General features: G+C 41.1%; 1 long non-coding RNA gene across 2 annotated transcripts; it reads right to left on the bottom strand.

The window, feature by feature from the left end:
- LOC101684540 lies at window positions 1-27915 on the bottom strand. 2 transcript variants are annotated; one of them, XR_006608779.1, is made up of 6 exons: window positions 25800-27915; window positions 9641-9730; window positions 2758-2966; window positions 2243-2490; window positions 1611-1753; window positions 1-524 (listed from the first exon to the last, which is right to left on the bottom strand). It is a non-coding gene; the product is annotated as an uncharacterized LOC101684540 (long non-coding RNA). The 2 variants fall into 2 exon arrangements; XR_001177479.2 differs by lacking the exon at window positions 25800-27915 and adding an exon at window positions 11332-12026.

The following is a 27915-nucleotide window of genomic DNA, read 5'->3' on the forward strand; positions in this document are numbered from 1 at the left end:
TGGAAAATCACGAAGAACAAAGAGACATTTAGACAGCAGGAAAGAAAGAGAAAATGGCCCAACAGAGACAGAAAAAATATACAGAAAAGAGAAATGTGAGATAATAGTAGAAAAAGCAGGAGGAAAGCCAGAATGAGAAAAAGGTGAAATGTCAAGCCAACAACAAGGGGAAGGGAAGACCAACAATCAGAGTTCACAACAGTAAAAGAAGAGAGGTATAGGCAGGACAAGTTATGAACAAAAAGCACACAAGCATGCAACACAGACCAAAACGGAAGAACATAGAAAGAAGAGCCAGATCTAGGAGAGCAAAGAGAATCAGTAACAAATTGAAAAAACAAAATGAAACAAAACTAGAGAGAGACATCTAAGACAAGACACAGATCACTCTTAGGAACAAAAACCAGACTGAGACAAAGATACACAGAGAAGAAACTAGCAAGAGAATCATGGGATGGCTAAGACACATTTTAAAGACAACCAAAGAGATTCAAGAAAGAAATAGACAAGCAAAGAAATACACACTTAGGAGTGAAAAAGATAAGCAAAGGCAGACATTCAGAGGAAAAGGGTAAGAAGTAAAGACAAGATACAGTAAGAGGCACAAACAGCATATGTGAAGCATCACGAAAAGGAAACAAGAAAAGAAAACCAAAAAGTACATTAATAATTAAAATAAACTATTATTAGTACTAATACTACTTATATTACTAACAGTAACAATTATTATAAGAACCACCACCAACTTAAATGTTTTTTATTTATAAACTTACACCTTACAAATTTCTTACATAGAACCAAAACATGCCAACTCTGCCTACCATTAGATGGTATTTGTGGTCACCTGTATTGTGTCATATCAACTTATAAAATTTCTTAGTTTACTTTTAACTTACCATGGACCAAACTGCACTAAAGACTTTACATACATGATTTCATTTACTGTCACCTACAAGTCTAACCAAAAACTCTAAATTGACAAAGACCATACACCTAATGAGTGGCAAAAGATTTAAACACAGAATGTGGACCTTTCAATATTCTGCTTCAACTGTTTACAATGATTTCCAAAAGAGCCAAACAAGATGCCACAGATGTATGAATATTATTATAAAGGGCCCTTAGAGAGCACCTAGTCAATCCCCTCACTTTATATCTTTACTTTTCCCCATTCCTTAAAAAACAAACTTCATTTTCATATGCTTCACAACTATAATGGTAACTTCATGGACTGAGCTTCCTTTAACACTAAATCTGCAGATCTTCTTTCACAAGAAGCGAAAAAGATCCACCCTTTCAACAAAAAGAAAAAAAACCCTCTTTATGTTTTAGGCTTCTACAGTTTAGGCCTCTAAGAGTGGCAAAACATTTACACAGTGAAGATAAAGAGACAAGGTGAAACTCAATTACTTGGACACAACTGATAGGCAAACTGTAATATCTTCGAATTGCTTCAGTGAACCCAGTTGGTAATACAGGTTACTGGTTATCCTCAGGTCTCACATTGCACACCCCTCCGTGTTAGACTATCATGCTTCATCCCATACAAACCTACAACAAATAAGCTCATAGCTAAAAATCCTCACAGGATTACAACACCAAAAACTTACTTCATTCTGCTGTTCTAAAATGCTAGTGTGCCAGGCATGTTGATCTTCCTTCGGTATGTTTCACTTTCTTGCACTTTGCACTGTTTTGGGAAGACAGTGAGTGCCACTCATTGTTTTGGCAGAAAAGAAGGAACAATCAGGACCTATAAAAAATGAGAGGGGAAACCATGTAAATGCCATATAGAAGTATTAACTGAGTAGTGTGCAAGAGTTATGGGAAGATACAAATTTACGAGCTATGGAAACTATCTCTATGAAGCTTAAAAATAAATACATAAAGCTGAAGCCTTTAAGTCCCTAGAGATAAAACACAAGGTTTTTGTTCAAAAGAATAGGAAACTATGGCAAACACAGAAACACCATCAATCACAGTCTTAGTCTTCTGGTTGAATAATCTGTACAAAATCTGTATAATCAGGGTTTTTGTTCAAAAGAATAGGAAACTATGGCAAACATAGAAACACCATCAATCACAGTCTTAGTCTTCTGGTTGAATAATCTGTACAAAATCCGTATAATCAGGGTTTACTACTTACTGAATGGTTACCTCCATCTCCTAATCTGCATCCCCCTTATCAGCTTCTCTTACTGCCAACTTAGAGTATACAAGGTCCTAGTTCTTTAGAGCTTACCTGACAACAGAAACTTTGTGCCATTTCTGGTCAGGTTCCATTAATCAACAAGCATACAACTCCTATTTATCTTCTCAAACAGCTTGTTTTGTGTTTTAGCCCAAAGACATCCTAAGCCATCTTGACATATGTAAATGATTGTCAAAATTCCCCAGCAAGGCTTCAAGAAATACTCTAGGGACCAGAGGGTCCAAAATGATGATCTCCCCATGATCAATGTCACAAATGTGGCAGTTGCCCATGTTCTCCTAAAAGAAAGAATAATTAAGCTGTAAGTTTCTACCACACAACAGTCCCACCCTAAACATCCTAACTCATGCAGCCTCCTACTCTCTTCACATCATTTTACCCATTTCACACCCAGTTACTTCCCAGGTTAGTTAGGGAGCTATTTTTATCAAACCAGACACAGTCAGTAATGATGGAAACAATCTCAATGGAAAGCTATGTACAGTATAAAGCAAGGTCAAAATTAATAGCTACTAATTATGCTTTTAGAGACACAATTTACGCACCTCTGAAGGGTGGTGGTGGTTTTGAGAGTTCATCTTCCTCCCTGGGACCAGGGAAGAATCTTGATAAAACCTCCTGGCCTAGGGTTGTTGCCCAGTGGTAGTGAGCTTTTCCCCTGGAGGATCCTCATGCCCCATCTCCACCTAGGGATCGTCAAAGGGAACAGGTCACTAACACTGTAGAGCAACAAGCCTATTCTTCTGAAGAAGATCTGGAGAAAAGATCAAAGAAAAGTGTTACTGAAATGCAGAACACTGGGAAAGTCTGTCCCAATTAGCAACTAGTAGTTAAATTAAACCATGTCTCCTCTTTTCTTCATATGGATTGATGGGTGAAGACTGAGAGGTAAAGATTTAGTGCTCTATATCCCAGCTGTAAGCCTAGTAACATGCAAATTCTTCTGTTCAGTCCAGCTCCATTCCTTGCACCTCCCCTCACCTCCAAGAGCAATTCAGAGCTGAATAATTACCAAAATTCCCATACTGTGCTTTATTTTCCAGTCACCACTGATGAGCATTTCTCCAGAGTGTATAATTAATATCCTATTCTCATCATAAAATATAGTGGGGTTCAAGAAATCAAGGAGTTGAAAACAGTAGAAATAATGTTTTCTCAATCAACTGAGCCATCAAGTCACTAAGAAAGGCTTCCATGTGATCTGACCCTATAGGTTAAGAATTCTTCTTCACATTGCCTCAGGCTTCTTTAATAAAGCACTATTTTAAGAACTGAGTGATCTACCTCAATCAGAGTACCTCTCATTCTAGTTTTATAGTATTTCCCTCTTTTAAAACTTGTATGTCAAGCAGTAAGTTGCTAGAGTGCTGCCAAGGTAAACAAAACTGTATTTTACTCAATCCACATGGTACATTTCTTGAACAGCTTATATAAATGGGTCCCAGGATATTCAGAGAAATCAATAATGGTTACAGGCATATAAAACACAAATTATTACAACAACTAAGCAAATCTATGCAAAAGGATAAACAAGATACAGAAAGCTAGGAAACCAATAGCTTTCACAGAAACTTGGGTCTCTGTTTTTCTACCTTTCAATAATTCTATGATTCCTCAAATTAAAAAACCCTCAAGTATTGTTTTAAGATTTTATTTATTTATTTGACAGACAGAGAAGCAGGCAGAGAGAGAGGAGGAAGCAGGCTCTCTGCTGAGCAGAGAGCCCGATGTGGGTCTCAGTCCCAGGATCCTGAGATCAGTACCTGAGCTGAAAGCAGAGGCTTAACCATCTGAGCCACCCAGGAACCCCAAGTTGTTTTTTTTTTTTTTTTTGAGAGAGAGAGAAAGAGCACAAATGGGTAGTGGGGACATGGGAAAGAGCACAGGGAGAGGAGAGACAATCTTAAGCAAACTCTATGCCCAGTATGGAGCCCAACACAGGGTTTGATCGTTCTCACCACCCTGAGATCATGACCTGAGCCAAAACCAAGAGTTGGAGGCTTAACCGACTGAGCCACCCAGGTGCCCTAGCCCTCAACTTTTTAAAATAAGGAAATGACAGTAACAATAGAATTGGGCCTGCCAAAACAGGGCTATGACACATATTTAGTTGGTACTTATGTATCAATGAATCCTCAACACCTAACTACCAGTCTGCCAAAGGATGGTAGAAATAATTTCAAGGGCTGCTAATCAGAAGGTGTAGGTTTGTTCGATCTTTCCCACTAAGTTGCTTTGAGATGTGAATGGAAGTAATTTATTGTTTTGCATCTCTCATTTTTTGTTTATGAAATGGGGATCAAGTATGCTTGCCCTTTCAAACCTCACTGGAACCTAACTCTGAGGGATAAATGAAATAAGCCAAACTCATCTGTAATGTTAAAATATATGTATGTGCAAAAAAACATAAAAACACTGTATGAATTGATAAAAACTGGCTCATGTTCTGTTTTAAAAAGTAGAGCTGCAGGAAGTTAAAGTCCATAAAGCCAAAGACAGAATTCCCACAATGATGAGCTCTCCAAATTATCTTTTTCTCTCGGGTGGCATGATAGCCATCATTTTAAAGATTATTTGGAGCTTATCCAGAGTCTCAAAAAGAAAAATCTGCTGTATGTGAAGCTGCTTACAGCTACTTGTAGTCTTCATGCTCTGAATGTCCTTGAGAAGAAAGATGGGTCTCAGGAGTGTACCGGACTGCTGAGAAATCCTCAGCAACAACAAAAAACTAGGAAACATTAGATCTGAGGACTGGGATAAGAAACATATAAATGAGCCCAGAGCATCTTGGTAGTTCCAGAAAGTAAGAAAGTGCTCAAACGAAAAGCAGAAACCCACAAGGATGGGGCTATGTCCAATGAGCCAACTGAAAGAACTTCCAAAGTCCAAAACTAGAACAATCTGAATGAAAATAAGTAGTAATAACTTATTATCCAGAATATAAATATTCATGAGTCCATATTGATATAAATGAATTATCAAATAAATACATAAATTAGGGAATAACAGACACATTTCCTATGCAGAAGAATTCCAAATAACTTATACAGACACTCTACCATCAGAGAAGTGAAGCATAACTCCCCATTCTTTAAGCACATAGTGGCTTTCCTTTCAAATACAGTATGGGAAGGGAAAAAAATAATTTTAATATAATAATAATTTTAAATGTTAAGTAGAGAAACTTGGCAAACAATACCTTAGTCAACTGGTAACAGTCAACATCAGTATCAATAGTGATATGTCACGTTAATAGTATGTACTCGAGAAAGAAGACTGCTATGGTCTTCTTCCCAAAAACTTGAGCCCAATCTAGCCACGAGAAGAACATCAGACAAATCCCAACAGAAGGACATTCTACAGAATACTTGACATTAGTCCTTAAAATTGTCAAAGCCATTAAAAACAAGGAAAGTCTGAGAAACTGCCATAACTAAGAGCCTAAGGAACACACAGTTACTAGATGCAAGGCGGTACCTTGGATGGGATCCTGGAACATAAAAAGAGCGTAAGAGAAAAACTGAGGAAATGTAAATAAAGTATAGACTTTGGTTAATAATATATCAATATTGGGGCGCCTGGGTGGCTCAGTGGGTTGAGCCGCTGCCTTCGGCTCAGGTCATGATCTCAGGGTCCTGGGATCGAGTCCCGCATCGGGCTCTCTGCTCAGCAGGGAGCCTGCTTCCCTCTCTCTCTCTGCCTGCCTCTCTGCCTACTTGTTATCTATCTGTCAAATAAATAAAATCTTAAAAAAATAAAATAATATATCAATAAAATAAAATATTGATATAAAATATTAAAAAATAATATATCAATATTGGTTCAGTTATTGTGACAAATGTATAATCGTACTATAAAATGTTAATAATAGGGGCACCTGGGTGGCTCAGCAGGTTAAAGCCTCTGCCTTCGGCTCAGGTAATGGTCCCGGGGTTCTGGGATTGAGCCCCACATCAGACTCTTTGCTCAGCAGGGAGCCTGCTTCCCCCTCTCTCTGCCTGCTTCCCTGCCTACTTGTCATCTCTGTCTGTCAAATAAATAAAATCTTTTTTAAAAAATGTTAATAATAAAGTAAAATGGGTATGGGGTATATAGGAACTCTCTCTGTACTATCTTCCAAAACCATTCTGAATACTCTAAAATAAGAAAGGTTTTTCCTTGTTAAATCTGCCAACTAGATGTTGAAGGTTTATAGATTGTAGGTTTTTTAAAAAGCATGCAAAATGGAACCTAAAAACTGGTAATTCTGTTTTCCATATTTTGCTACAATTATGTACCCTCATTGTTGGCAAAGTGTTTGTTTATAGAGATTTAATTGTAGTCAATTTTTAAGTTGAAACATATGAAGCCCAAATATCAAGATCCGTAATATCAAAAAGTTATTAAAATTAGCAACTTGAACTCTTGTTCTTGTTCATCAATGGACCATAGAGAAGGACTTATTCAATCCACTATATAAAATGAAGGCAGCAGTTATAGCAATTTCAGTCAAGGGAGACATGTAATGCTGGAAAACTAATGATCATAAGAGAAACTGCATACCAATTACATTATACAATGGCAAGCATACTAACAATCATAATATAAATATCCCAAAGGTTTTCAAAAGTATGGATTAAAATAATCTAGATATTTTATAATGAGATCCAGTAACATAAAAATACAGCATACCAAAAGTTTTCAGAGCTATGGATAAGGTAATCTAGACATTTCATAATGAAACCCAGTAATGTACACTGATCTTCCAGCCATATCCCTATTTTGAAACTGCTATAAACATTCAATTACATATTTTATACAGTAAGAAGGTATTGTGTCTGCTGCATACCTTCTAGTATTTCCGAGGAAACTAGAAGAATAGCATTCTAGTTGGTCAAACAAAGTAATTCTTTAAGTCTACCCATCATCTAAGAAATCTAACACAAGTAAAATTTAAATTTTGCTTCAATCTCTAGCTCTAACATGAAGAAATCAAAAGCTCATTTCCAACACAGTCATCAAAATAGTAAAGTGTTCTTTATAAAACTCATTTTTACAGGGTGCACAAGGAACCTAACATTCCATGTCTCAGTGCTCTAATTTGGAGAGGTCAAGGAGGATCAAATAAAGCTTAAATCATCAATAAAAACAGCCAACTCAATGCCATCATTATAATGATATATAATTCTTCATGGCCATTGAAGTTTAGCTTGTTAAATTCAGTCAATCAGATATCTCAAACAAATACTTGAGATCCAACTTGAGTTGGATTTTGAGAGACACAGTGTTAAGTGCTATTTGTCTGTAGCCAAAACTATGGTAGTGAGGAAATCAAGTTTTCATCCGATCCAATCTGTACAATTTGACACAGAAGAAGGCATTAGCTCTGTTTAATCCTACACATCAGTCGTCTTCAACATCCAAACTTATAATAAGGTTTGAGGAAACAGCTACTTATAATAAGGTTTGAGGAAATAGCTCAGGTCAGGTATCAGTTTTCTTCTTTCTTTAAGCTGGTAAAAAATTCTCCCAGGATGCTTTCACAAATAAGAATATTTTAGCCGCCACCACAGACCAACTTTTTAAATTCTTTACTTAAGTCAAAAACTCCCATGCAGGGGTGCCTGGGTGGCTCAGTGGGTTAAAGCCTCTGCCTTCAGCTCGGGTCATGATCCCAGGGTCCTGGGATCGAGCCCCGCATCAGGCTCTCTGCTCAGCGGAGAGCCGGCTTCCTCCTCTCTCTCTGCCTGCCTGTCTACCTACTTGTGATCTCTGTCAAATAAATAAATAAAATCTTAAAAAAAAAAAACCTCCCATGCAGGTATACATTTATTTGCCAACCAGGCCCAGATATCCTGAAAAATTAGGAATGATTAATCATAGCAACTCTAGTCGTACGATTTCCTACAATTTAGGGAGGTGGTAAGAGAAATGTGTAGATAAAGTTGGAGAAAGATAGGTAGAAAAACTAAAGGGGGATATGGGAAAAGATGCACAAAACCAGGGTCAGAAAGCTTCCTCCAATTCTGTATATTAAGGTTCTATAAGGAAGAAAGTCAGAAATGAAAACACAATAACCACTTAGAGAAATGCCAGAAAGAAAGGAAAAAAGAAAGAAGAGAGAAAGAAAGGCTCTATTTCCCAAAGGACAAAATGTCATTTTCAGGGATTGAGATACTCAATTCAAGTCTCTGTCTTAATTCATCAGCTATCCCTAGACACTGAAGTCGAGACAGATGGTGATTTGATCTAAGGTTAGAGTCAGAACCAAAGGCTAGGCATTCTTTTTCCCAGCTCAGAACTTTTTCATAATTCTGCCAGCAATTCATTCCTTCTGCCCCCAAACCAATGAAAAAAACAATGACTCACTCTACGGGTACCTGGGTGACACAGTCAGTTAAGTGCTTGAGTCTTAGTTTCGTCTCAGGAGGTGACCTCATGGTAGTGTGATCAAGCCCCACATCAGGCTCTATGCTCATAGTGCAGTCTGCTTGAGTTTCTCTCTCCTCCCTCTGCCCCTCCCCCCTCACATTCTCCTTCTCCTTCTCTCTCTCTCTCTCTGGAATAAAAAAAAAATCTTTTAAAAAAGTGATTCACGGGACGCCTGGGTGGCTCAGTTGGTTGGAAGACTGCCTTCGGCTCAGGTCATGATCCTGGAGTCCTGGGATCGAGTCCCGCATCGGGCTCCCAGCTCCATGGGGAGTCTGCTTCTCTCTCTGACCTTCTCCTCGCTCATGCTCTCTCTCACTGTCTCTCTCTCAAATAAATAAATAAAATCTTAAAAAAAAAAAAAGTGATTCATTCGGGGCACCTGGGTGGCTCAGTAGGTTAAGCCTCTGCCTTCAGCTCAGGTCATGGTCTCAGGGTCCTGGGATTGAGCCCCGTGTGGAGCTCTCTGTTCAGCAGGAAGCCTGCTTCCCTTCCTCTCTCTCTCTGCCTGCCTCTCTGCCTACTTGTGATCTCTGTCTGTCAAATAAATAAATAAAATCTTTTTTAAAAAAAAGTCATTCACTCTAAGAAATTATGTGCTTCATTAAAATGCATTTGCAAAACAAGAAACACTGGTGTAGTATCTGTAAACCCTCAGCTTACATAACCCCTAAGTAAACAGACCAAGGTGCTCCCTAGTCACACTTTACATTTTCCCCTTGCCACTTTTCTCAGTAAGTTTGTTTGCTCCTCTCGTCTTCCTCTGTGCCACACAGAACTTTCCAACATTATTTATGGTAAACATCAAACTGCCCAACACAATGATTTGTTCATTTTGGCATCCTCATCAAGAATCATGTCTTTGGTTTTGTAACTTATTCCAGTGTGTGACCCCATAAAGTTTATTATCACAAGGATTATCTCAATTTTGAAGATGCCCACATTTCCAGAGCATCCCATTTTATAAATTCAAGAGACTTTATTTCAAGCAATGAATTGAAATAAAACTCCAAGATTCACCTTTGGATGCCATCTAGTGCAGGCTTCAATCCACTTAAAGTTGATCCATCCTTCCTCGAGTGGGATACAGAACCAGCTCAGAATTCATCCCTTTAAAACAAATTCCAATAAAGTTATACTTGTATACTCATACAGAATAATTTGTTAAGTAACAATAAAAGATGTCACAAGCAGAGACCAGTGTTTCTCAAATTGGGGTAATTAAGAACCCTGGGGGTTTGTGGATATATCTTCATGGATCTCTAAATCCTACATAAATTATATAAAACATTGTATATCCTTTAATAAAGATCTTAAAACTGGAAAACATGTTTACATTTCAAATCACTTTCTTGAAGTCAACATTCCTCAAACCATGTTCTTTACGATCTCAAAAATTTTTGTTCCTTTAAAAGGCATTTTATAAAAAATTAAAAATTTAAAAAAAAATAAATAAAAGGCATTTTATCCTGACAACTTACTTAAGTTTGAGAAACAATGACCAATTGTTATATAATGATTAATATGATTAATTATATAATAATTATTAATATTATTATTAAATAATAATAAATTAAATGTATTATTATTAATACATTTCCAAGAAGGCTCAGGACCACTTGTATACTAACCCCAATCAGTCAGACTGGGGGATGTCTTTGGCATTGGTGGGAAACAAGCCATGAGGAAATATGGTTATGAATTAAAATGGGCAGTAAGGGATGCCCATGCAATACGGTTCTTCTTGCTCCTGCCAGGATGCATAGACGTGCACCAAGAATGTCTCAAATTTGATGTTAATAATTTTTTTCAGCTGGACCTCTGTGTTTGTTTTACATCAGGGAGACTAAGCTTTTTAGCTTACCAAGGTTATCTGTTGAAAAACTGAAGGGGAAAGGGTATAATTAACTTCATAAAGTGGGCAATGTCATCGTTTTCTTATAAAACTTACACTTCTCCATTCCCTTCTTGCCAAACAGGTTCCACAAATATTTCAAACTAAAAAGGAATCACTACTCGTGTTTTGTGGCAGAGATAGAATTAAAAGGCACAAAAAGCCAACATATCACATTTGTACCCCCAATCTGAACCTTGAAAAGCTCAAGCTTATAATGAAATTTAACAATGAACAATTTCCCAGCCTTGGCATATAGCCAAACACAACACCTAGGCCTTATCTCTGTAATCACTTTTCATACTTCCAAAAGGGGTAAAAACCAAATTACATTAAAATAAACCAAGTGGACTACACATATGGCTGTACTATTAATCATACCCTGGACCAAAGAGAAAAAGTAAACCCACTTCCCTCTTTGTTTATCCAACTAATTTCAGACCCTAGTGGGCACCCTTTTTAAAACTCTGTAACTTATAATTCACACAAGGCAGCACTTGATCATCATTTCCTAAAGGTATTTCAAGTGCTCTTTTATTAGTTCCTCGGCAATATATCACAGGAATGAGGTTATACAGGACCATATCGTTTCTACCCATCACTTCAGTGTTAACTAGCATACGGCTGGGTATATAATATTTCTGTTGGTTAACTCATACGGTGAGATAGATATCTATCGGTAGATAGATAGATATAATTGCAGATGAGGTAGGAACAGGGAAGGAGACTTAAAGACCCTCCTTTCTACAGGTAGCATTTAAGAGAAGGAAAATAGAACAGGGAAAAGATTACTTAATAACTACAAAGTAGTACTTACAGTATTCTAAAGAGCCAGAGACTCTTCTTACAGTTGTCCAAGGAGCTAGTAGTGCATACTGCACCCTGAGCTGGGCGGATCTTTTGACATCCTTGTCAGAGGAATAGTATCCTTTTTCAGTGATTACAAAGAACTGCCGTTGTGATAACTAGTTACTTGCTTCAGCAGTTCCACATTAGAGACTTCTCTGCCACACCCTGCACACTAGAAGCTAGGATATTATTCATTTTACCAGGAAGCTATCTCACTGTTGAAATTTATGTCCAGAAGAATGATTAGAACTTAGCTTATTTCTCCTTTAATACAAAACAGGGCAATTGATACTATCATTCCTAAGTCCTCACTTCAGTGTAGTGCTTCAGGCTACTTTAGATTAGCAGAATTCAACAGGGTGCATTTTATATATGTAATAGGTTAATCAAGTAAGGTGAACTAAGGTTTTCAAAAATGCCTCAGCATATGTTCTCTCAGTTCATTCTTTGAAAGCAATCTTCTTGAAATAAGTAGGGGGGTGGTTGATGATCCAGATGAAGAAATTTAAAGACTAGAAAGTTTAGGTAGTTTCTCTAAAAGTGAATGGTGATGAAGCCCAAATAAAGAATGGTTTTTAGGGACGCCTGGGTGGCTCAGTTGGTTGGACGACTGCCTTTGGCTCAGGTCATGATCCCGGAGTCCCGGGATCGAGTCCCGCATAGGGCTCCCAGCTCCACAGGGAGTCTGCTTCTCTCTCTGACCTTCTCCTCGCTCATGTTCTCTCTCACTGTCTCTCTCTCAAATAAATAAATAAAATCTTAAAAAAAAAAAAAAGAATGGTTTTTAAATGGTGGCAGAGCCCAAAGATATGTGTCTTAAGAGTTCCACTCTAGAACTCTTGGGAATACTTAAAATAGCAAGATTCATAGTGGTCTATCCACAGACCCACCACCCATAGTAAAATGAGAGACACTGGTCATCAAGTACATGGTATAAATGGGTTTTTGGACTTCAAAAATTAAATGACCAGGTTTACAATTCCATTTTGCAAACAGCATTTTTTTAATTGTATCCTGGCAACCAGCACTGTACAATAGCAATATACAAGAGAGGAAGAGAGATTCTTGGCCAGGCAATCTGCTCTGGAAGGAAGAATGCACAGATGGTGCTAATCTTTCTTCCTGGGGAGACAATTTTCAACTGATACTTATACTGAAAATCAGTAATAAGGGGTGGCAATCCAGCTTTCTAGGCCTGACTTGCCTTGAGCATTTTGCTTAGTAAAGCAGTAACAGAGGTGGGCAGGGACGGTTCCTGTCCCAGAATGTGACAACTGGGATTGCATCATTAACAAGTGCAGAAAAAAGAGTGAAGGTCCATCCACCTAATTCAGGCCTGCTTTTGGTAGTCAATACTGCACATGACATCAAAGTGATAGGAAAATCTTGGGCTGATGAGCTAAAAAAAAATGGGACAATCAGTACTGCGTTAACATAGAAGGGACTTTGGGCAGTCAGCAATGCAATGCAAAGAAGTGGAGGGGTCCGTGTCTGATGGGTGGGACCAAGGAAAGTGCAACTGAAGCATTACAATAATATAAGGTGGGTAAAGCAATGACATCAGGGATTACTAATGTATTAAGTCCAAGAGAAAGGGCCTTGCTCAGTCAACATTCCCCAGCAATAAAGCAAAAGGGGCAAGGGATGGGGGCAGAGCGGAGGGACAATCTTATTCAATGGCTGAATACATGAACACCTGAAACTGTGACAAAGGTCCATAGGAAGGGTCCAAGGGTGAGCACGGGATGGGAAGAGGGATGATAAGGGGAAGACCATGAGTACTTGGAATTTTATACATAGGAGCAATACAAAAGGAGAGGGAGTATGGGTTGCTATTTGATAGACAAGTTCACAGCATATTGCAATGTTTATACTTAATTATGTCATGCAAAATTGGGGCTGGGAGTGTTTATCTAACAAGGCCAGGGAGGAAAAATTCATTGCTAATTGCCATTGTGCCCATTAACAGTCCCAGGAGTTTTGTGTGTTCAGCAACCCCTATAGTAATGCAAAGGGGTTTTAAGGGAATGTTATCCTAAACCTAACAGAAGGGAACATAGATAATTGCCCATTGACAGTCCAAGAAAGAGACCTTAGTCAGTACCCCTAATGAATACAAAGGGAGTACAATAGGTCCCATAATTGATAGTGGTGCATATTAATGGTCCAAGAGCTGAGGTCATCCTTTCACACTGCACAGATCAACAAACAAATACAAGTATGTATATTAATAATCTCAAGAAGAGCTCATTTATGGTTAACATGCCCCTGATGCAAAAGGGGTTTGATGGGATGCTATTTATGATTAACATGCCCCTGAAGCAAAGGAGGTTTGAGGGGATGAAAAGATGGACAATTGCAATCATACACATTAAAGTCCAAAAGAAGGGCATTAGAGGTAAACTGCATCTCCTTACTCCAAAGCAAAGAGGGTACAGGGGTTCTAGTATAAGACGTGCTTAGCAAACTGCACTTATACACATGAACTTTCCAAGTGAAAGAGTTTAAATAGTGGACACTACCTGCTAAACATGCTAAGAAAGTAGGTAGGGTCCTTATAGAGTACATAAAACAGGGGAAAATTTCAACTGTGCATATTCACAGTCCAAAAGAGGACCTTAGTTCATCAGCACACTCTGCTGTATTGCAAAGGGAAGGTGAGAGTGTAGGGCCTTAGTCTACTGAAGACAACAGACAATTTCAATTGAGGAATGAATGTTAGCAGTTTACTAGAAAGAACTTTGGGAGAAAACAGTATCTCCTGCAGCACTGCAAAGGAGGTACGATAGTTCTGGAAGTAACAGAGTTGTGGAAAACTACAATTCTGCATATTAACTATTCAGATGTAAATGTCTTAGCAATGGGCACCACCACCTACTGGAAGGCTTAGAAGTAGGGGGTGAGGGGGTCTCCTCATCTAGTGCATAAGAACCTGGACAAATGTAATTATGCACATTAATAGGACAAGTTGGGGTCAGCAACCCTGGTATACTCAATGACATACAACAGGGTAGGATGAACTAAGCTGCAGTCCTGTACACTAATGCCCAAGGGATATGGTATGGTTAATTAAAACCATGTACTTTGTACAAATGTAAGGATTAAGTAATGGGAACTCCCTGCTAAAAGGTAAAGAGAGTGGGGAGAGAGGTGCCCTTATTTAGTGTACAAAAACATGTACAAATGAAATTATGCATAATCACAAGCCATGAGAAAAGGCCTTAGTGATCAGTACCCCCGCTGTACTACAAAAGGGGTCTGAGAGGGTAGTACCTTATTCAAATGGGATGAAGCATGTGTAGTTATGCACATTAATATCCATGGTGCGTAGTTGTGGCCAAAGATAACTGTGCTCCTTGACTGCTCAAATATAACAGCCTTAGAGGGGGCACTCCCTACATAACAGATAACAGACAGGAGTGGGGAGAGGTGTTCTTCTCTAGTACACAGGAACCCAGACAAATACAATCATGCATCTTAACAGGCCAAGAAATGGGACCTTATGGGTCAGAATTCCCTGCAGTACTTCAAAGGCCGTGTAAAGGCGAAGAATCCTAATTTAATTGTCATTACACTCATTAACAGTTTGAGGAAGAGGCCTTAAATTGACAGTATCCCACGCAGTACCTCAAAGGTTCTGAGAAGAGTCAGGGACAAGTTAACTCAAAGGAGAGTGGACAACTGAAACTACACACAGCCACAGTTCCAAGAGAAATGCTTGAATGTGGTCAGTCACCTCCACTTTGGTAAAGGCAAAGTCCTGAACTTAAAGGTACAGTTGTAGACAACTGAGTGGGTACAAAACAATGAAGGTTGTGCAGATTAACTGCGTTAGTGTGTAAAATCTTGAGTAGTAGGCACCTCCCACTGGAATATAAACAGTATGGGGAGGATCCTAACCTGGTGCACAGGTATAAGAGCAAATGTTAAGTATGCACACAGTCTAAGAGAGTGAATCTTGGCTAGTCAGAAGCCCCTGCAATAACGTAAATGGGGCAAGGAAATGAGATCTTATTCTAACATAAGGGAGCAAGGATTGCTGTAATTATGCACATTTAAACTGCACAGGAGAAGCAGTCATAGTTGGTCAGCACCCCTGACAGAGAAGGTGTGATAGGGATGGGACCCCAGTGCAACACGGCACGTTAACTGTCCAACAGAAAGACTGTAGGTGGTCAGTACCCCCCAGTAGAATACGAAGAAGTAAGGGCATTAGCTTATCAAGAGGGCGTATGTACATTAAGAGTCCCAAGGAAAGAATTTTGGGATACTAGCATCCCCTGATGTAAAAAAAAAATTGATGTAAAAAAAAAAAAAAAAACCACTGGAATTTTGCACACCAATAGTTCCAGAAAAAAGTAACTGAGGTAATTAATTCAAAGAGCGTACGGGAGACTTAAATGAAAGACACAGTATATCAATTACCATGGTTCACTTTATCCTAGTACAAAGGTATTAAAGTTCATCCACTGCTGAATACAAGTGAAATTAGAGAAATCTAGTGCAGAGGAAAAGGAACAAATACAATTATGCCCATTAACAATACAAAAGGGGGGGGGGCTTGGTTTTCAGCAAACCCGTACTGTAATGCTAAAAAGGTAGGAGTGAATGGGATACATCTTAATTGTCCCAAGCACTTCTGAGGTGATGTAAAAGGAGAGGGCATGGGATCCTACACTAACAAAAGGGACCACAACTGCATTTAAGCACAGCTACAGTCCTAAGTACCCTCTGCTATAATGCAGAGACTATAGGAGGGCGTGGAAAAATATACCAACAAAGGGAACCACTGCCAAAGTTAAGCACTTTATCCTTCCCAAATACACTCCCAGATAATGTAAAGGAAGTTGGTGTGCATGGGATCCTTCAAAACAGAAGGTACCACAGCTGTGAGAATCTGACAGGCCCAAGTACTCTCTGCTATAACGCAAGAGTTGGGGGTGTAGGATCCTAAACTAAGAGAAGGGAACGCAGCTGCATTAAGCACCTTTCAGTACCAAGTCTGCTCCCAGGTAATATAAAGGGAGGAGGTGATCATGACTAGCAAAATGGACCACACCTGTATTTAAGCACATTAACAGTCCAAGTACCATTTGCTGTAATGCAGCAAAGGGAGTTAGAGGACATCGGATCCTAGACCAACAGAGGGCACCACAGGTGCAAGTGAGCACTTTAACGGTCTCAAAAATCCTCCCAGGTAGTGTAAAGGGAGTAGAAGGGGATGGGATCCTAAACCAACAAAAGTGACTACGCCAGCAATTAAGTACTTTAACAGCCCCAAGTACCCACTGCTATAATGCAAAAGAGGAGGAAGGCATGGGAAAACTAGACATACAAAAGGGACCGCAGCTCCAACTGAGCATTTAAACAGTCCCTAATACATCCTCAGGTAATGCAAAGTGAGTTGGAAGACATAGAATCCTAGGTTAATAAAAGGGATCAGGACAGCAATTAAGCCCATTAAAAGTCCCAAATATCAGGGCGCCTGGGTGGCTCAGTGGGCTAAAGCCTCTACCTTCGGCTCAGATCATGATCTCAGGGTCCTGGGATCGAGCCCAGCATCGGGCTCTCTGCTCAGCAGGGAGCCTGCTTCCCTCTCTCTCTCTGCCTGCCTCTCTGCCTACTTGCAATCTCTCTCTCTCTCTCTGTCAAATAGATAAAACCTTAAAAAAAAAAAAAAAGTCCCAAATATCCTCTGCTGTAATGGACAGAAAGTTAGAGGGTATGGGATGCTTGACTCACAGAAGGGACCACAGCTGCAAATGAGCACATTACAGTCCCAAATCTGTTCCTAGGTAATGCAAAGGGAGTTGGAAGGGGCTGGAAACTAGACTAATAGAAGGGATGACAATTTTAATTATACAAAGTAACATTCCCAAATCTGCTCTCAATAATAGGGGAGAAGGAAATGAGATCCTAGACTAACCGACGGGACCACACCTGCAATTAAGTACTTTAACAGTCCCAAGTACCATCTGTTGTAATGTAAAGAGAATAGGAGGGCATGGTAAACTATACTAAGAAAAAATTCTCGATTTAGTAGTGTGGCACCTTCTAACAGTCCCCAAACTCCTCCCAGATAATGTAAACAGAGTAGGAGAAGATGGGATCCCAGGAATTCCAGAAGGTACAACAGCAGCATTGAATTAACAATTACCAATTAACAATTAGCATTTAATTAACAAATAACAATCCCAAGGACCCTCTGCTGTAATGTAAATTGAATAGGAGGACTTGAGAACCTATACCGCTGCAATTAACAACTGAACAGTCCCAAATACACTGCCAGGTAACACAAAGGCAGTTGTAGGGCTTGGGATACGAGACTAACAGGAGGGACCACAGCTACAGTTAAGCCTATTAACAGTCCAATGCCCTCTGCTGTAATATATTTGGAGAACACTGGGATCCTATAACAACAGAAGGGACCACAGATGCAATTAAGTACTTCTTAGTTCCAAATACCACCAGCTAATGTGTAGGAGATGGGCTCCTAGACCACCGGAAGGGACCACAGGTAAAATTAAACATATTAATAGTCCCAAGTAGTCCCTGCTGTGTGCAGGAGTTGGAACATGTAGGACCCAGACTAAGAAAAGGGACCACAGTTGCAAATGAGCACATTAATAGTCCCAAATCCACTTCCAGATAATACAAAGTGAGTAGGAAGGGATGGGACCCTAGACAAAGAAAAGGGACCACAGCTGCAGCTAAGCACTTTAACAGTCCCAAAAACAATCCCAGGGAATACAAAGGGAGTTCAAGGATGTGAGATCCTAGACGAACAGAAGGAACCACAGCTGCAATTAAACAGCTTAAAGGTCTCAAGTACCCTCTGCTGTAATGCAAAGGAAGTAGGAGGGCCTGGGAAACTAGACTAACAGGAGGGACTGCAACCGCAGTTAAGCACAGGAACAGTCCCAAATGCCCCGCCGCGTAATGTGAAGGGAATAGAAGGGGAATGGGATCTAGACTGACAGAAGGCACCACAGCTACATTCAAGCACCTTTGGGTGCCAGGTATCCTCCGCTATAATGCATAGGGAGCTGGAGAGGATGGAATCCTACATTAACATAAGGGGCAAGGCTTCACTTAAGCATATAAGAGACTCATAAACATTACGTGTAATGCAAAAGGAGTTAGGTGGGTATAGGATTCTACCTTAATATAAGGGACCATAGCAGCTTCATTTAAGCACTTTAATAGTCTCATGTAAACTCTAATGCAAACTGAGTAGGTGCGGATGGAATCCTAGACAAACTAAAGAGACTCTGGTGGCAATTAAGCACATTAACAGTCCCCCAAGTATCCTCTGCAGAAATGCAAAGGAAGTAGAAGGGGATGGGATCCTAGACGAACAGAGGCATCATAGCTGCCTTTGAGGAGCTTAAAGATCCCACTACCCTCTGCTATAATGCATAGGGAGTTGAAGAGGATGGAATCCTACCCTTAAAGGGACCATGGCTTCATTTAAGCACATTAACAGTCCCATGGATGTTCCATGATAATGCAAAGGGAGTAGGTAGGGATAGGATCCTAGTCTAAAAGAAGGGACCATAGCTGCATTAGAGCCCATTAACAGTCCCTCACACCCTCAGTGGTAATGCAAACCCTGTAGGAGGGCACGGGATCCTAGACAAACAGAAGGGACTATAGCACCAATTATGCACATTAACAGTCCCAAGTATCCTCTGCAGTAATGTAAAATAGGAGAGGACGGAAACATAAACAGAAGGAGACACAGCTGCATTTAAACACCTTAAAAGGTCTCAAGTACCCTCTATGTAATGCTAAGGAAGTTAGGTGGGGATGGGATCCTACACTAACAGAAAGTACCACAGCTGTCTTTTTGAGGACCTTGAAGATTCCAACTACCCAACTCTGCTGTAATGCACAGGGAGTTAGAAAGGATGAAATCCCTAAACTAACATATGGGCTGTAGCTACATTTAAGCACATTAATGGTCCCATATACCCTCCATGATAATGCAAAGGAAATAGGAGGGGATAGAATTCTAATCTAACAGAAGGGACCTCAAGTACACTTTAGCATATTAACTGTTCCTCGCACCATTGGAGGTAATGCAAACCCTGTAGGAGGGCATGGGATCCTAGACAAACAGAAAAGACTATAGTGGCAAGTAGGCATCTTAACAGTCCCACGTATCCTCTGCAGTAATGCAACGTAGGAGAGTATGGAAACAAACAAGGGGACGCAGCTTTAAGCACCTTAAAGGTCCCAAATACCCTCTATCGCAATGCAGAAGAAGTTAGCATGGAATCCTACATTAACATAAGGGATCATAGCTGCATTTAAGCATATTAACAGTCCCAAGTACCCTCTGCAATTATGCAAATGGAAATAGGCAGGGATGGAATCTTAGGTTAACTGAAGAGACCTTAGCTGCCTTGAAGCACATTAACAGTCCCTTGTACTTTTTATGGTATTGCAAACCCTGTAGGAGGGAACAGGATCCTAGACAAACAGAAGGGACTGTAGTGGCAGTTAGGCACATTAGCAGTCCCTTGTGCCTACTGTAGTAAATGGAAACCCGAAATGAGGATAGGATCCTAGAACAAAAGAGACAGTAGCTGCATTTAAACAGTTAATTGTCCCTTGAACCTTCTGTAGCAATGCCAGTTTAGGAGAGGATGCGATTACAAACAGAAGGGACTGTAGTGGCAATTAGGCACATTAACAGTCCCAAGTATCCTCTGCAGAAATGCAAAGTAGTAGGAGGGGATAGGATCCTAGACTAACAGAAAGCACCAGAGCTGCCTCTGAGGACCTTGAAGATCCCAACTACCCTCTGCTGTAATGCATAGGGAGTTGAAGAGGTGGAATCCTACACTTAAGGAACCATGGCTTCATTTAAGCACATTAATAGTCCCCTGGATGCTCCATGATAATGCAAAAGGAGTAGATAGAGATGGCATCCTAGTCTAACAAAAGGGACGGTAGCTGCATTAGAGCACATTAACAGTTCCAAGCACCTTCTGCAATAATGCGGAGTTAGGTGAGGACCACATCCTAGGTTAACAGAAGAGATCGTAGCTGCATTTAAGCACACTAACAATCCCTTGTACCCTCTGCGGTAATGCAAACGGTATGGAATGGGATGCGATGTGATGCTAGACTAACAGAAGGGATTGTAGCAGCAATCAGGCATGCTAACAGTCCCAAGAATCCTCTACAGTAATGCAAAGTAGGAGAGGATAGGAACATACACTAACCCTTTAAGCACCATGAAGGTCAAAATTACCCTCTCCTGTAATGCACAGGGAGTTGGCCAGGATGGAATCCTACACTAACATAAGGGTCTGCATATTAACAGTCCCATGTACCCTCCATGATAATGTAAAGGGAGTATGTGGGAATGGGTTCCTAGTCTAACAGAAGGGACAACTGGTTAATTAGCAGTCTCAAGTACCCTCCGCAATAACGCAAAGAAAATTAGGTGAGGATGGGAACCTAAGTTAAAAGAAAAGACAGTAGCTAAATTTAAGCGCCTTAACAGTCCCTTGTACTCTCTTTGTTAATGCAAACCATGCAGGAAAGGATAAGAATCTAGACAAACAGGACTATAGTGCCAATTACGCACATTTACCGTCCCAAGGAGCCTCTGCAGTAATGCAAAGAAGTAGAAGGAGATGGGAAGAAAAACAGAAGGGGCCATACCTGAATTTAAGCACCTTAAAGGTCTCAAGTACCCTCTGCTAAAATGAAAGGAAGTAGGAGTGCATGGGAAACTAGATTAACAGAAGGGACTATAGCTGCAATTTAGCTCATTAACAGTCCCAAACACCATCTGCTCTAATGCAAAGAAAGTGGGAGGGCACAGAATCCTAGACTAAGAGAACGGACTGTAACTGCAGTTAAGCACATGAACAGTCCCAAATGCCCTGCCATGTAATGTAAAAGGAGTAGAATGGGAATGGGATCCTAGACTGACAGAAGGCACCACAGCTACGTTCAAGCACCTTAAAGGTGCCAAGTACCCTCTTCTATAATGCAGAGAGTTGGAGAGAATGGAATCCTACATTAACATAAGAGACAAAGCTGCATTTAAGCACAATAACAGTCCTGTGTACACTGTGTGCTAATGCAAAGCCAATAGAAGGTGGATGGCATCCTAGACTACTGGAAGGGACCACAGGTAAGATTAAACATATTAATAGTCCCAAGTAGTCCCTGCTGTGTGCAGGAGTTGGAACATGTAGGACCCAGACTAAGAAAAGGGACCACAGTTGCAAATGAGCACATTAATAGTCCCAAATCCACTTCCAGATAATACAAAGTGAGTAGGAAGGGATGGGACCCTAGACAAAGAAAAGGGACCACAGCTGCAGCTAAGCACTTTAACAGTCCCAAAAACAATCCCAGGGAATACAAAGGGAGTTCAAGGATGTGAGATCCTAGACGAACAGAAGGAACCACAGCTGCAATTAAACAGCTTAAAGGTCTCAAGTACCCTCTGCTGTAATGCAAAGGAAGTAGGAGGGCCTGGGAAACTAGACTAACAGGAGGGACTGCAACCGCAGTTAAGCACAGGAACAGTCCCAAATGCCCCGCCGCGTAATGTGAAGGGAATAGAAGGGGAATGGGATTCTAGACTGACAGAAGGCATCACAGCTACATTCAAGCACCTTTGGGTACCAGGTATCTTCCGCTATAATGCATAGGGAGCTGGAGAGGATGGAATCCTACATTAACATAAGGGGCAAGGCTTCACTTAAGCACATTAACAGTCCCATATACACTGTTGTGCTAATGCAAAGCTAACAGAAGGGATTGTAACTGCAATTAAGCCCATTTACAGTCCCAAGTAGCTTCAGCAGTAATGCAAAGGAAATAGGAGGGGACAGGAACATAAACTATCAGAAAGGGCCACAGCTGCATTTAAGCACCTTCAAGTGCCCAAGTACCCCGTGCAGTAATGCACAGGGCATTAAAGAAAATGGAATCTTACAGTGATGTAAGCAACCACAGCTGCCTTAAAGGACATTAACAGTCTCAAGTACTGTTTGCAATAATGCAAAGGAAGTTAGAGGAGGGCTGGATCCCAGGTTAAGAGAAGAAACCATAGCTGCCTTTATGCACATTAATAGTCCCTTGTACCTTCTGTGGTAATGCAAATGCTGTAGGAGGGGATGGGATCCCAGATAACAGAAGGGACTATAGTGGCAAGCAGGCACATTCAGAGTCCCAAGTATCCTCTGCAGTAATGCAAAATAAGAGAGGATGGGAACATAACAGAAGGGGCCACAGACCGTCTTTAAGCACCTCAAAGATCTCAACTACCCTCCGTTGTATTGCAAAAGAAGTAGGAGCACAAGAGAAACTAGATTAACAGAAGGAACTACAGCTGCAATAATCTCATTAATCATCCCATTGCACCCTTCACAAAGGGAACAGATGGGGATAGGATCCAAGCCCAGGGATGTAACTGCAATTACGCATATCAACAGTCTCAAGTACCCTCTGCAATAATGCAAAGGAATTTAGATGAGGAAGGGATCCTAGGTTAAGAGAGACCATAGCTGCCATTTAAGCACATTAGCAGTCCCTTGTACTCTCTGTAATGCAAACTCAGTGAGAGGGAGGAGGCTGGGATCCTAGACAAGCTGAAAGGACTCTGGCAGCAATTATCCATGTTACAGTCCCCAGTATCCTCTGCAAAAATGCAAAGGAAGTAGGAGGGGATGGGATCCTAGATGGACAGAAGGCACCGCAGCTGCCTTTGAGGACCTTAAAGATCCCAGCTGTACAACTCTGCTGTAACGCACAGGGAGTTGAAGAGGATGGAATCCTACACTAACATAAGGGACAGAGCTGCATTTAAGCACAATAATAGTCCCCTGGACATTTTATGCTAATATAAAATGAGTAGGAAGAGATAGGAACCTGGACTAACAAAAGGGATTAATAGCTGCGATTAAGAACATTAACATTTCCAAATGTTCAGTTCAGTAATGCAAAGGAAGTAGGAGGGAATGAGAGCACAGAAGGGAACATAACTGCCTTAAGCCCTTAAAGGGCCCAAGTAGCCTCTGCAGTCATGCAAAGGGAGTTAGGTGGAAATGGGGTTCTAAGTTAACTACAGGAGACACTGGGGATCACAATTTTGCATACAAACAATTTTAAGAAAAGAGCCTTCAATAATTAGCACCTTTTAGATGTAAAGATGGTGCAGAGTTCCTAATACAAAAGGCTCAGTCTAATCAATTAATATTGTACACATAGTGTCCTATGTGTATAGTTCTTTAGTAAAGGTCCCGTTAGAATACAAAGGGATTGGGTGTGGCTAGTTCACAGAACATGTGCCAATGCAATTATGAAAATTATCAATGCCAGAGGATCCTTGAGTTATCAGCCCACATTATAGCGTGCAAATGGGATACAATGGCCCTTTCAAATAGACAGGACTCTGTACAACTGTAACGGTGCAAATTAACTGTCCAAGAACTGAGTTCTTGCATAATCTGCACTCCCTAGCAATATCCCAAAGAGATTAGGATAGGGTGGGATTTCATTTTTTATTGCACAGCACCATGGATATATGCAATTATGCACATCAACTGTTTAAAAGAAGTGACCTCGGGTAATCAGAACTCCTCATAAGCAATGGCATAAAGATAAGGTTGTATCCTAGACTAACTGTTGGGGCAACGGGCAGTGAGGATTTTTACATATTAATACTAGGTAGTAAGCAGTCTGTGCTACCTAGGAGTAATGAAAAGAGCATGGGTGGATCTTATCTTTTAGGCAGGACCAAGAACAATGATGACTATATGCATTAATATCCCAAAGTAAAGAACTTAGAGAGGATGGGCACCTCTGCGACAATGCAAAGAAGTTGCAAAGGATTTGTGTAATGAACAGGGGTGTGGACAATTGGGATTATACTCATTAATCATTCAAGGAACATGGTCCCAGGTAGTACTTCCTAGTAGCAATGCAAAGGGGATGAAGGGACATTGATTACTGGGCAAGACAACGTACAATTACAATTTGGTACCTTAATTCCAGAAGCAGGACAAAAATGGTAGAGTGCCTTTGTTTAATGAACAAGGCTGATATGATTGGGACTGAGCATGTTAACTGTTTGAAGACTCATGTTTTCTGCACCCACTTCTGAATTCAGCAAAAGGGTTTTGGACTGGGATCCAATCCAATGGGCAGGATTATGGACAATTAAAATTATACTCAGTGTAGTGTTCAGGTGATCAGCACAATTTATGAACACTGCCCAGAAAACTGGGACTGTGACTACTGCACCAATGACAGAGGAATGGTTTCTCCTTCCTCAAGGGCAGGGGAAAGATAATGAATAACCAAAATTATGAACAATAGGTGTCTGATATGAAGCTTTCAACCAACATTTTCTAACAAGAACACAAGGTTTGGATTGTTCTAACATGGGACAGGGGACAAATGGGACTGTGTACATTAATTGGAAACGACTCAGGTAGTCAACTCAGGAAATAAGCAATGCTAGAGGAAGAATATTCCAATCTTATGGACAAACAATGGACAATTTATTTTTAGCACCAAATCAATGCAAGTTGGGAATGACTTTAGGGGTGATGGCTGGGGCTGGGGCTGGGGCTGGGGCTGGGGCTGGGGCTGGGCCTGGGGCTGGGCCTGGGGCTGGCCTCGGGGCTCAGGGCTGGGGGCTGGGGACTGGAGCCTCGGGGCTGGGGCTGGGGCTGGGGGCTCGGGGCTGGGGGCTGGGAGCTGGGCGCTGCGGGGTGGGGGCTGGGGGCTGGGACTGGGCAGCTGAGGCTGAGGCTGGGGCAGTGCTTGACACAGGGCAGAGGAAGGGCCGGTGTCAGATGATGGGAGTGGGACAGTTGCTGGGAGCAGGGTTGGGGAGGATCTGGGGGCTGTGGAGAAAAGGCACCACAGAAAATTGAAACTGTGGGCATTAACACTCAATAATGTTTTACTAGAGGAACAAGTCCACAGCAAGTAAAGTTTTCTGACAAATAACTTACTAATTAGTGCAGCATTCCGGATGGGAACAAAGCAAGGCCTGGAATGGAGTGGACCTTCAAATATTCCTTATTACATTTAATCATAAAGTTAAAATTTTAATTATTTCTGTGTTATGACTTCAAAAATCCAAAAGGAAGTAGTTTATTAAGTCAATTTCAAAGTAAAAAGTAGCAAAAAGTTTTTAAATGCCGGTTTGACTTTGACTATCTAAAGCCAAAAAAAATAGTTTAAGCAATCTGTAAAAAAGAAATTGAAAACTTTAAGAAATTTTAAGGAACCCCAAAATGAAAACTCATTTAATGTAACTGAATTCTACAAATAAGCTCCTAAAAACATACGCACAATAGTCACTTAAAGGTTAAAACTAAAGCTAGCAAGCCACATTATCAAACTATATAAGACTGACATCCAAGAAATAAATATAAATCAAAATCCGACCCCAGCATTAGCCACGGGGTAGGTGTTCCTCTTGAGGAAGGCAGGGATTCCTCTTCTGCCACCTGTTGGCCAACGATCATCTGTGATCCATTCTGGTTCTTGCCAGGACTCACCACCATGTTCACACCTGGCAAGCATGGAGCACTGCCCCTGGCCACATTGCAGATGAGCAAAGGCCCCGGGGGGGGGGGGTAGACTAGCCATAGGCCATGGGACCAGTGCAGAGAAATGGAGGTTGGGTTCAGCCCAAAGCCAAAGAGCCAGGACTGCAAGAGGTAGTTCTGGAGGGGAGGGAGCAAATAGAGGGGAGGGAGCAAGTGAGAGGGGAGGGAAGTGGTAAAGGCAAGTGACCTTGGAAAGACCTTGGGTACCACCCACTGGGAGAAGACGTACAAACATGGCTCCTCTGCTTCCTTCTGACTGGCTGAATAAAGACCGCAGTGAGGTGCTATGCTAACTCACACAGACTAATTCCATCCTCCAGTAATTGGCTATGCCCAATTCTACCACCATTTCTGATTGGGTGGGTCATGCGGCAATCCAACATTGTCCATCCCACCTTTCTCCCACTTTTCGCGGCAACACGACAACGCCCGCCATCTTTAACAATAAGGCAGGCCCACCTGGTGCAAAGCCCGCCAAGAATGTACCGGGCAAAAATCCCCGCCATGACATCCACGTGACAAACTGCCATGATAACCAAATGACAAGGTCTGCCATATTGCCCCTGTGGCAAAACCTGTCAGAAAATGCATACGGCAAAGACAAGAGCCCGCCATGTTTTACACTGCGGCAAGTACTCCAGCCGCCATCTTTTACTATGTAACAGAATATTTGCACCGCCATGCTGTGCACTAGAACAAAGACACCACCATGATGTGTCCTTCCCGCCACATGAACACTGCGGCAAAATTGGGTCCGCCATTTTGGACATTCTAACAAAGCAGAGAGCCATGCTGAGCAATGCCGAAAACCCAAAACCGCCATTTTGAGCCGTGTGCCCAAGTGTTCTCCCTATTAATTTCTACCAGCCTCTTGTAACATGACATAAGACCATCCTATTTTTCTACTTCATGATACCACAGTTCATGCAAAGCTCCTAACAAGCCCCAAATCAGCTCACTCAAGACATTTAGCTAATGCAATGCATATAGCTGCCTCTGCCTGTCCCGCTATCCATCTTAGCTCCCTAATTCATAGTTGGCACAAACAACCAGCCCCCAGCCGACCCGCTAAAGTGGCCGCCATTTTTCCTCCCCAGCCTAACTAACCCCTTAGCCTAACTGCAAAGTCATCTCCCAGCCAAAGCCGCAGGTCCACTCACACAACACCAAACGTTTAGCAGCATAAATCTGTAGACATCCCAGATAGCACAACCAACACTTCCATCCGTAAAAGGCCCCGATGGGCAATGAGAAAAAAAAAATCTAAACAGGTATCCACAGCCCCGATGGGCAAGGAAAAAAAAAAAAATAAGGCAGGTATCCGAGGCCCCGATGGGCAAGGGAAAAAAAAAAAATAAAAGCAGGTATCCGAGGCCCCGATAGGCCAAAAAGTAAACAATTTCTAAAGCAGGTATCCATTGCCCCGATGGGCCAGGGGGTTGGGGAGAGAGAGGGGGACACAGCAGGTATCCGAGGCCCCGATGGGCTAAGGGGAAAAAAAAAATAAAAGCAGGTATCCGCGGCCCCGATGGGCAAATTTTTAAAAAAGAAAGAAAAAAAAAGAATTAAAAGGCAGGTATCCACAGCCCCGTTGGGCAAAAATAGTAATAATGACAATAATAATAATAATGAAACCCGGTATCCGCAGCCCCGATGGGCGAAGTATAGAATAGGGAAGAAAAAAGAAAACTAAAATCATTCCAGTGAAAAATTCCTTTAAAATTGAAAATTGCCTCAAAATATCCCAAATATCTGAAAAATAAGGAGGAGGTGTCAAGAAAACACTCAAAGGAAGTTTAGAATTATTAAAATATTTTATGGAATTTTGGTGAATTTTCTCAAATTAATACGCCATAAGACGTGGCTAGGACTAGAAAATGTTCCAGAAAGAACCACACGGGCAAAGATATCCACCGTTAGCGTGCTTCCAAAACGGGAAAGGAAGAAATATG

This window comes from Mustela putorius, unplaced genomic scaffold (assembly GCF_011764305.1).
Source record: "Mustela putorius furo isolate JIRA1106 unplaced genomic scaffold, ASM1176430v1.1 tig00001114_pilon_pilon_pilon, whole genome shotgun sequence".
NCBI classification, from domain to species: Eukaryota; Metazoa; Chordata; class Mammalia; order Carnivora; family Mustelidae; genus Mustela; species Mustela putorius.